Consider the following 11,786-nt stretch of genomic DNA (forward strand, 5'->3'; position numbering starts at 1 on the left):
CACAATTACCAATTATTGCTAATACATATACATGGCCATACTTCCTAGATTAAATGAACAAAAATTACTGACAAGCATGATTTTACATTTTCACGTCTCCTTACTGTGTGGTTCACTGTTCAGATTTCTGGGGTTTCACATCTCGTGTGTTTTTCTACTGATGGGATGTATTCTTCTGGTTGAAAGACATAGAGAGAAACCTGTCCCTGCACACCTATGAATCGGGAGAGGGAGGTCGCTATGGGGAATGTTCTTTGCTCTTTCACCAAAACTTCCTAAGAGGTTGCTTGTCAAAGGTCACGTTCACGGATAAAGTTGAAGCTGCCATGTTAATGAAACTCATATTCTCTAAAATCGTATGGTCTGGCCCTGCATTTTGACACCTTTTATCTTCATATTTTTTTAAAGTAACATTTTGTGATGGTCATTCATTTGGAACTGTAAGTTCACTGAGTTATGCACATCTTTCAAACCTTGACACAGTTCATAATACAACATGAAAATTCACTCACTAAAACCACTACCAATCCTGAAGTCCTCAAGTACTGGGAAACTGGTAACCTCATTCTGTGGCTACTTGTTTCCCCAAAGTCTGCTTTTCATTTGTAACCTTGTAATTTTATCAACAACAGCAACAACAACAATAGCACATCAGTTACTTTTCTTGACAGATGCACTTCATTTAATTTTGACAAAAATGACCCCCCATACACAATATTGTATCATCAGAGTTTTTCTACCATTCTTTGACATAAAAAATGTTGAAGGAAGTGTCTTGTTCAGGTCGCAACAGTATATCACACAAGCTGGAGTCAAAGTATGTGTGTTTATTGGCAGCAAATGTGTTGGCACCTCCAATTCCATAAACTCATCTCCTAGAAAGTATACTCAAAAGAAAAATATAAATTACATCGACACCTTTACAGGATCATCAAGTTTATTCCTAGGTGAAACTGTATTTTTTTTTTTAATGTGATTAGTGCAGTTGAAAAGCACAGTGATTGCCTTGAATGGTAACCAATCTGACCCACTGTGCTTTTCCCACTCATTGCAAAACTGCAAGCAGTCAGCAAACGAAAGGGCAAAGATTATCTTGGAATTATGATAAAAACGGTGCAAGCTTGCAGATGCTTTCAGAAGCTCTTCCTGATCCCTGGTGTTGTACATTTGGACTTGTGGACTGTGGACTAGTGGTTTAGAGGGTAGGAAGAGAGTAGGCACAGATGTTAAGTAAAAAGAGAAAGGTTGTAGCTAGCATGGTTAACTTATGGGGAACAGCTGCAGGGTTCCAAGATGCCCACCATACCAAGTTTAACTCTGGACCACCCACGAGGAGGATGCAGGCCTCATCTGGCAGTTATTCTTCCAATTGCAACTTCTGCTCTAAGCACATTAATCACGGCATTATCTACTTCCCTGGGTAGAATTTAAAGAAAGACTGAGCAAGAAGTGCCAGGGAAGAACTGTATTCCTCTAGTTCAAAACAGAGATTTGAAGAAATCTTGCAAAACCAAGGGTCTCTTGTAATGAGTGAGCTTGTAATATGAACACATTGGCTTCAGAGTGGAGTGTTAAGGTCCTCCTTGCAGAGGGAGACCAGAGAAGCAGAAAAAGACAGATCTGTAGTAATACAAGCTAAACTGGAGGTACAGGTGATGCTTGTTATTTGGAGCATCCATAGCAGCGTGTACAGGCTGCCTCATAGAAATCCATTGGCGTTTACATCACAAATCTCATTTCTACAGAGGTCAGAGCTCGAACTGAAACTGACTTGTGTTGGAGACTCCCTGCCTTCCTTTGGGCCCGTCACGAACAGAATGCTTCTTTGGTTTATTTCAGTTGTCTACATATTGTAGGGTTGCCTGACAATGAGTCAACTGCTTGTAATAGTTTTCTTCTATTTGTCAGTGGTCATCTTGAAACACGAGGGTTCCTTGCACGAGGGTAGAATCCTATATAATACACAGACCACTGATAAGGAGATAATGTTGTGAAGCAGGTTAATGAGAAAGAATATTACCAGCCATTCATCTTTCCACCTCTGAGGCAAAGACTATGTTCCTGGGAGATAGCAATCCGTGCCCTTGTAAAACTACCGGGATGCTTTACCCACCAAGATTATTGCCATCTGGATGGAAACTTATGGTAGAAATTCACCCCGAGCTTCAGATTTCATTCATACTTTGTGATTTCCCTGGCGCCACCATTTTGCTAAGTTTAAGTCTATTTTATAGATGTTTCATATCGGCCAAAACTCATTTTGAAGATGAAGTTAGCATTTGGCAGTGTTTTCTGTCAAAGCCTTTTGCAAACGGAATTACTGTGCGGTGGGGATGGATGAAGGATGTGATCTTCGAGTTTATTGAATATGAAACATGGCGAACAACATGTGCACTCCTGGAAGAAGAAAAAGCCGGGGCCAGAACCTTCACTTGCCCTGCTTTTCTTCCATCTGGGAAGCAAAAACCCAAATAAACAAACAAAACAAACTAACAAAGAATACCCCAAATCCTTAAATGTCTTGTGAGGCACAATGAATATGGTCCATGAAGAGGCCGGGGGGGGGGGGGGGGGAGAAACGATAGTTATTTGCTTCCAATGAAGACCATACCTCTGTTGTATTTCTAATATCAAATCTTGGCTCTTAAAGGAGGGAAACCTCTCCATGCCTTGCCCATTCCAAACTGAAATGTGAACCCCAAAGCAGCAAATTTTATAGTTTTATTATTAATAGCACTCTCATTAAAAGCGAATGTTGACACATTATGTGCCTGGCCATTTCTACTAAGAACCGCACAAATAGGATTTGGCAACTTATTTACATGGCTGCTGCTGTGTGTGTTTGCCGCTCTTCTTTACATCTTGACGGCATATTGGAATGAAGCATCATTTTGGCCTACTTCTGAACCTTTTAATATGCAAACTTGAATCAACATCAAAGGACAAATCAGGTAGCCTGATTTTCCACACTACGGACCTTTGCATTCCCACTAAATATTAGCACGTTGATTACTCCTATGTTTAAGATTCAATGGCGACCTGCTGAGTTTTTCTCTTTTTTTTTTTTTGTCCATTAATACACAATATGGCCTTGTATGCTCTTCTTATTTTACATTGTTCTCATAGAAGTCCTGATTTTTGCTTCTAAAGCACATCAGTTATTAAATGTCTAGTTTTAAATGTCATCAAGAGTTTTCTAGGATCATGTTGTGAATGACACTTTAATTATTTTAAACCACCATTTGTTAGGCAATTGAGCAAGGCGTTAGCATTGGCGTTTCCTTCATGGGCTAGAAAGGAACTGCTGTAACTTGCTGCCAATCCTGCAGGACTCTAATCCGAAAGTGTGTTTTGAGAGCTTTACTTTACTGTAGAATGCACACATCCTATCTCATAAGAAAGGCATCATAGAGAGGGTCTGTTAATTGATTTTTCCTTAAGAACAATCTGTTTCTCTTTCAGTTTATTTTAGCACACGCTGGCCTTTGTCATTTTCCCAATATTTGGAGCTGGCTGCCTTAATAAATGCATGTATCAAATGTTGCTCTCTCCCTGTCTGTTAGGCGAATGGGCCTGGGCAGAAGAAGGTCACAATGATGTTAAATTTGCTGCTGAGCAAAGGATCAAAGTGTAAATGGAATCCTGCAAGCTAGGAACTGTGAGTGTGCCTGTGTAAATAATCTCTTAATTATTGGCAGTGAAGGGACCACAAATTCCTATCTAGTTGTGACATCTTTATTTTCATACCAGCTGAACTATTTCTGGCATTTTTAAAATTAAAGTTTTTTTTTTTTTTTACTGTAGATAGGAAATATTTCAATTTGCAGTAAAAACCTCTGCTTGTGAGTTCTCTTTCTTGTGACATTTTTTGTTTGATTTCTGCATATTAAGGTAATACTGGTGGTGACAGAAGGCATGAGGACAAGAAACAGAACAATGGTATGAGGATTGGCTACACTTTTCAAAAAATTCTGAGCCACCACAAAAGAGAAAGAAACTCCAGGGAGAAAAGAAAGTAGTATTTGGAAAATCTAAACATGTTCGCTCTTTGTTAACCAATGACACTCAAGGAACTGCCGTTTCTGAGCCATTTCTGCTATTCTGTAGTAGGTATTACATAGCTGTCACCATGGTTTCAGTATTTGAAATAAACTCAAGAAAAAGACAAAGTATACGTAAATTATTTTAGTGTTCTTGCTGCAATTTTTGAAACAACATTGGACAACAACTTAGAACCGTTATATATATTCGGCTGTTAGGGTTCCTTTTGATATCTTGGTTATTTTCTGAATTGGCTTTTTGTTTAATGAAAACAACTGATACTTTGCTCATCATGCGTTAGCTGCAAAGAGTATAAATTTAGCTGCAAAAAAAAAAAAAAAGGATTGGTACCATTGCAGAACATTTGGGGACTTCTAAGGCGCAGCGGGTTGGTGCCCCTCCATGTGGGGAGCAGCTTTTATTAACAGCAGACTTCCATTGACGAGGTGACATGCAGACCTCTGGTAACTATAAAGGCCTTCTTGTCTGGGCTTCTTAACAAACTCAAAGGTTGGACAGGTTCCCTGAAGTTAAGAACCCCTTTTTGTACATTTGGGTCAAGTTTGAAGCCCAAATGGGCCAATTTATGTTTTCAGGTTAGTTTTTGCTTTGAGTTGAGGAAATATGTTTGAACCTTCCATTCAACAATCAAACTCAGGGGGTGTGACGAACAGTGCACTTCGCACGGGAGCCTCTGCACACCCACACTGCTGTGTCTCCTACCGCTGGCCTGCTGCTCTGAACTGGCCTTGAAGGACTCGGCACCAGGGGGAGGTCTTTTATGTTCCCCTCGCTTTGATTTCACACTCTGGGCAACTGATCATTTATGATAAACTGGAGCCTTCTGAGGTGAGCAATGTCATGGCTACTGCCAAGATTTGAAATGACAACGACACAGATGGATTTTCACAATGGAAAATCCATGGAATTTATCGTTTTACAAAGAAATGTTTTTAGGGAAAATGAAAAGATAGGGGAATGTACCCATGGAGAACCTTTAAATGTAAGGATTCAGCCCAATGGTTTGTTGAAAAGACAGCAGAAAGAAGCTACTCTATGAGAGTATGCAAATTACAAACCATTATTATTATTATTATTATTATTATTATTTGGTCGAGACATAGTAGGAGTGAATCTCTGTATTTTGTCTTTCACTTGGAAAGATCTTTTTTATCCTCAGTGAGTTGCAGGGTGTTAGGTGTTCTACAACAATGGCACCAGAAATGGATGAGATACAGACCCATGGGTTTTTCTGGTATTATCAAGGAAGAGAAGCCAGCTCAGCTACAGCCCTCCTGGAGCACAGAATACTAATTCTGCCCAGCAGAGGGCACTAGTAACTAGTGCACACCAGTCATTGCACCATGACATTTCCCTTAGGCTGGGTAACTATATTTTTGATGTTCTGCAAAGCCTGCGGTAGTTAGAAGCATCAATCCTTTCTTGTAGCCCTTATCATAATATAATCTCTCTCTCTTTTTTACCGAAGCATAATTTCCAATTTTGCTATTCTATGAAAATAAAAATATCTAATTCAAAGAACTCTCTCCATGTCTGGAATGGGTCTATTAAAACAAACTCTGATGGACCTTATCATATTAATGAAGAAGATGAACTTTCTTTACATCTCCACTCACTTAGACAGGACTCTAAAGGGGCAATAGAGCAATTCCTAAATGCGGACTTTTTGGTAGATCAGAGAGGGGCATCAAAATGGTCCAATTACAAGCCTCAGCTCCCAGATATCAGCCTTATACTGAAGAGACCTGAGCATAGTTTAAAAAGGTGGTTTCATAGTTGCACCAAAAGGTTTTTATGCATCTCTAACTTCACAGAGTACATGCAAGTAATCTGTACTGTATACATATTTAGATCATTACATTATTCCATGGTCTTTTTGTTTCTTGGAGTGTCATTTACTGGAGATTAACAAAATATTTCAAATATATTATTCCAACCCTTAACCGATGGGAACTGGCTCTTTGCAGTCCTTTAACTTTGACAATGACAATGATGGTGGATCTGAGGACAACAGTGATATTGATGATTTGTTTGCTTGGCATATGCATATGCCTACATTAGTGTACTCACCAGTGAGGGCATGCATAGAGACCAGACTGACATCAGGATGTCTCTCTTCACACTATTATTATTATTATTTTAGATAGGATGTCTCATTGAATCTGAGCTCATTTCAAGTAGAATCTCTTGCCAGTGAACACCCAGGAGCTGTCCTACCTCTATACCCAACCAACTAACCAACAAACAGAATCAACAACAACAACAGTAAACTAAGCAAATCCTACATTATGAAGGTGCAGGAGCGATGGCTCAGGATGTAAGATCACTTGACATTCTTGTAGTGGATCTGAATTTGGTTTTCAGAACCCCGGCCAGGCTACTCATAACTGCCTATAACTCCAGCTCCTGGGGATATGGCACGGTCTTCTGGTTCTGGAGGGCACCTGTCTTACACACAGGCACACACAGGCACACACAGGCACACACACACACACACACACACACACACACACATTTTAAAATAGCAAAGTAAATCTTAAAATCAAAGCATGAATATAAGGTGAGTAGCATTAAAATGACACATTTTACTCTGAATCTGTCCTGTGTATGACTTCCACTAAAAATATAGAGGTAGATTATATTCATTATTTTTCTTTTGCTATAATGAGATACCATGACCAAGAGTGATTCATAGAAGAAAGGGTTTATTTTAGTGTCTGGTTCCAGAGGGAGAGCCCATAATGGCGGGAGAGGAATGGTAGTGGGAATCTGGACCAGGAAGATCAAATCTCAGCTACATCCTGGAAGCAGAAGGAAGAAGCATGAAGTGAATGAGGCCATTAACTCTGAAAGGGAGACCATACTGGTCTATTTCCTCCAGCAAAATCTATGTTCTAAAAGTGTTACAATCCACCCAAACAGCACCACCAACTGGGGACCGACTGCTCGAGTACATAAAGCTGATGGGGACATTTCTTATTCAAGACACCTCAATGACATTAGTTATTGACTATTTTTATCATATGTTGATGGATAGTGTTCATTATGCTGTCTATTATGATCGCACCCAGAGAAGGGTAGAATAAGTGGTATTCGGAGATACAAAAATGTTACAGGAAGATGGATTTATGCCATTTATGGGTTGAACCAGGTTGCCTGAATTTTTAATTCCCCTTAATTGTCATAGAGAAGAGAAGTTTGTTATTTTTGGCTTTAACTAGAGTCTCCCTCAGAGTTGGATAGTATGGCTTCTGCTTCGGTGGCTGGCATCTCTTTTTAGCATCCGGTACACACAGGGTCAGATGCTGCAGGGTTTTAACAACTTGAGTGACGTAGTCTTCCTCCTCCATCCTCATTAACCCTTGTAACTGAAAGCGTTATGTTCTCCATCTTTGCTGTGATGACTCTGAGATTGCCTGACAGCCATGCAGTGAGGTCGTCAGCCCCGAGGCTGCAGAGACAGTGAAGGACGTTAGTAAAGGGTGAGAGAACAAAGGTAGTAACAACAATATGTTCAATATGAAAACAGAGTTTTTATACATTGAGAAATATATCGTATGGGTGGAGAGATGGTTCAGCCCTTAAAAGCTATACTTACAACCTAAAAGATAAGAGAAATATGTGGTAAAACTATGTGATTTTTATTAAACTGCCATTTAAAAATTGTTTCATTGTATTTGTATCATTTTCTTTTAAAGTGAAGGCAGTAGAGAAGAAACCCTCCAGATAAGATTTTTTTTTTTTTTTATGCTCTTTGGCAGAAAATGTTAAGGCCGCGATTGGGCAGATCAAAATGCCTTGAATACAAAGAAAAGTATTATCTCACACTGCAAGAAGCTTCCATGCAGGCGGCTCCAGGATACAATAGCATCCTCCAGACTGAACTTCAGATGCCACCTCTGCACTGTTAGCCTCACAGAGTCTGGACTCCTCCTCATCTCTGTCTTTATGGGTAGAAGTTGAGTACTGTATTTCCAGGGGTTGCAGTCACATTACAGAATCTATCCAGGACAGAGATCTGATAAAGAAATGACCAAGTAAGGCTGGAGTATCAAATTGAACTGTTTCACTTCTGAGTATAAGTGCTAGCTTAATTCTCAGACTTCCCATGAAAGCAAGATGGCTCTCATTGCCCCTGCTTCTTTGGTTCAAATAGAAGAACCAAAAGGAATAAATCCAAGCCATTCCAAACCAATGGAATTAAATAAATAAGCCCTAGAGGCTCAAATACATTAAATCATTTATCCTAAGATTTTAAAACATGTATAAAATATGGTGTCTATTGTCCTTGAATATCAGGGCTGCTTTATGAAGCCTTCCTTAAGAGACAGGAACTGTCCCAGGTACGTATGTTTGTGCACACCTCTTTGTACATAGTAAGAACTCAATGAGAATCGGTTGATTTGATTTTAGGTTCAAAAATGAAATTAAAAGGGAGCTCCCCCAAGCTAATTTGGCTGTGCTCCTTCTCTGGCATTTTTCTTTGTTTAGTTTAATTGAATTTGAACTAGACTCAACTGTTCCGGTTCAGAACAATGTCCAGGACCCAGAAAGCTTTTTTGATCTATTGGACTGCACAACACCAGCATGGAGAAAAGAAGACACAACCATGGATGTCTTCTGTTGTTCCTGTATCTTGGCCCACCTCTGTAATCAACCAGTGAATTAATCCATACTTCTTGATCCTCTTCATGGAGATTCTCCAATTAGCTATTCCCAAATCTGTAAGATGCTGTTTATTTTGTCAAGATGCTTACACTATATATTGAGAATAATATGAAGTACACATACAAAAGGTTGGATACTAATTTCAAGGCACCATATATGCATCAAATCAATTCAAGTAGATTGTCTCTATATGGGTGTGGAGGTTGTAAATTTTATAAATAGATATAAAATGATTTGGTTTTTAGAAGGTAAACTGGGGAAAATAAAGAAAATATCAGCGTGGATGGAGCAATTCTACTAGGATTTCTCAGGTGTCCATGGCCATACCACCTGCAGCATAGGAACCCACTATGTTCTAGAGGAAGACTAGGGCTTGGAAAACTTGGGGCTGGTGCTTGGGGCTCTACAGTGGGACAGTGACTAAGACAGTCAGCATTGAGAGACAACAGGGAATGTCTTTAGGTTGATTTCACTCAGATGCAAAGTTTAAGGGACTCGATACTAACAAGAAGCCATCAATACAAGTGACCATTACGGCCAGCATAGATTCTTACAAGCTGCATGATCCACTTTGTGATGTACTTCGTATTGTGACTATACTTAATCATGCTTACCTATGAGTCCTATCAGGAGTATAGGCTTCACGGACTTGGAGAGAACAATTCAGCTTGTTGTTTCTTTACGCAGACTCTCTGAGCACAGGGGAGAGGAGCGTGGTTACGGAAATGACAGAGGTGGCTGTTAACACCAGAAGAACAGATGAGCTATATAGCAAGGGCATTTCACAGAGGGGAAGGCCAGAGATAGAGCCTAGAAGATTGTCCATGAGGGACACTTAGCCACACTCCTGACTGCAGCCATGGAGGACATGTTTATAAAGGTGAAGATAATGAATGACAGCATCTGCCCCATAGGGTTTAGTGAGTTAGACCCAAAGCCTTCGGCAATTGTTGAATAGAGAGCAGATTATCAAACTTGTCATTAAGACTGCAAAATTCCCATGTTCCTTTCCCATCATACTCCCTCTAGATATTTTTTTCTGCAACCATGAGGCTAGCCTGCTTCTGGTAGACCCTCCTTAGATGTTTAAAATCTTTTTGGGCCATGCAGGGTCTCTGGCAGTTCATCTTTACCTTGCATGGTCAGAACTCACCTGCTGTATCCTGAGCTGCCCTGTCTTCACCACAGGGGTTTTCGTTTCAGCTAGACAATGACACAGAGAGAGAAGGATCCTATTGCCGAGGTCTCGAGGAAAGGCGCGAGTTTACTCAGAGCTCTTCTCTCCGTGGCCTCTGTGAGATACCCCAGCATGCAGTTTCCTCTTCGTGCCAGGCCTTTGAAAGCAGGAGGGGAGAGAGGGATAATGAGAACGGAGAATTAGGTGCGAGGAATGAGCAGCACAAGGATGATGTCAGGTGATTTCCACAGGAACCAAGAGCTGATTAAAAGAGAGAAGCAAGCACATGTGGGGTCACCTGGAGCCTAAAGACACGTTTAATAACATTTCTTTAAGTTTCTATCTTCCTCCCCTATGGAAGAAATCTGCCCAATAAAACATAAACCACTAATACCGTGCTGTAGGCAGAACACGGTTCTGTGAGCCAATGCCGTCTGGTTTCAGGGAAACTAACAACGTTATTGATTTTAGCAGGCTTATTAGAATCAGCATTACATGCCCTCTTCCTCTAGCAGATTGTATTTGGACTTCATTATGAAATCTCATTACATTAGAAGGAGACAGCAATGAGTTCTGTAAATAAAAAATTTCCAAAGATGGATCTGTTCAAATTAGTATATCTGTGAGACCTGCTTTGGGTATCAATCTATCAAGGAACTGAATCATGTATCTCCTTGAGCCTACCTTGTGTTTTTAAAAAGTATTGGAAATATTCATCAATTCTCACAGCGTGTAGGAAAGCTTTAGTAGATTTTCCTCTTAGCAACCCCCAAGAAATGCATTGCCGCAAAAACTGGGTGAACATCCCATTCCATAATAACTTTAGACAGTTTGAAGGGGTGAGTATGGGTTTTTTCATTGCCGGAGAGCCCTAGAACATGATAGACTCACAGACACTGAACTAAGAGCTATGAAAATGGAGTTAAGTCGATAGGAGCCTTGCCTGGAATCCTAGTGCAGAAATACAGAAACCAAGAAATCTCCTTCCACTTCTGCAGCAATATGTGGCATATCGCTTGGATTAGGAGGCTTACGTGAATTGATAAAATTGATGGAAATGAACTGATAGAGGAAATTACTTTTCCAAAACAAACAGTTACAATATGTACTTTTCTCTTAGACACTCAGTCCTGTGTCTGTTTGTTCAGTAGCAGCAGGCACGGCCTTGCAAACACTGGGGGAATGGTGAAAACTAAGTTTAGAGTTTCTTCCAGAATTTTAACCACAAACCCCAGATCAAAATGCACAGCATCACTTTCGTGAATGGAGGGAGAAGTTCTAGGGTCTCCACTGGAAAAGCAGGGAAAAGTGAGGAGCTGGGAGGTGGGTTCTGGAGAAACACAGAGCGGAAAACCCTCATCTGTGTTTCCCATCCTTACCTACCTTCTTTATGTCCCAGAATGTTCCGCTACCCCCTACCCACTTCAAACTGAGAAGCTGACTAGTTAAGAAAATTGATATGAGCTTTTTGGTTAGGTGTGATAAAAAGACCTAAGCTTTGAGATGCTTAGCAGAAGGGCACATTGTAGGGAGAGCCGCTCCGACCAATAGGGCAGAATTCTCAGGACTCAGCTTCCCTGGTAAAGAGTAATGGTTACAGTGACATATTTCTTTCACCTTTGCTGGGGTGGTCTTCCTCACCCACTGCAGATAAGCAGTACAATGAATATAGAAAAACACACACAGCCCATGCTTGACTGATTCAAGCAGTCGTTGTGATCTCCTTCTCTTCTGAAATAAAGGAGTTGCCAATTAGCTTATTATTTGACTCTTCTGCTTTACGGAATGAATTTCAGCTGCCTGTTAGCCTGTCTGGCCCCTCCCCGGGCTGTCCTTATAGTCCTTACTTCTGCACCATGGAGACGTGACTGGTTTCTGA

At 40.4% G+C, this 11,786-nt stretch overlaps 1 long non-coding RNA gene across 1 annotated transcript; it reads right to left on the reverse strand.

Annotated features, from left to right (window-relative positions):
* Positions 1 to 9,387: 9,387 nt before the first annotated feature.
* Positions 9,388 to 10,340, reverse strand: LOC121455690. Its single transcript, XR_005975536.1, has 3 exons — positions 10,302 to 10,340; positions 9,884 to 10,064; positions 9,388 to 9,422 (listed from the first exon to the last, which is right to left on the reverse strand). It is a non-coding gene; the product is annotated as an uncharacterized LOC121455690 (long non-coding RNA).
* Between the last annotated feature and the right edge of the window lie 1,446 nt (positions 10,341 to 11,786).

The sequence above is a fragment of the Microtus oregoni genome, unplaced genomic scaffold (genome assembly GCF_018167655.1).
Source record: "Microtus oregoni isolate MIOR12 unplaced genomic scaffold, Mior012 000000F_ref0000247, whole genome shotgun sequence".
Classification (NCBI taxonomy): domain Eukaryota; kingdom Metazoa; phylum Chordata; class Mammalia; order Rodentia; family Cricetidae; genus Microtus; species Microtus oregoni.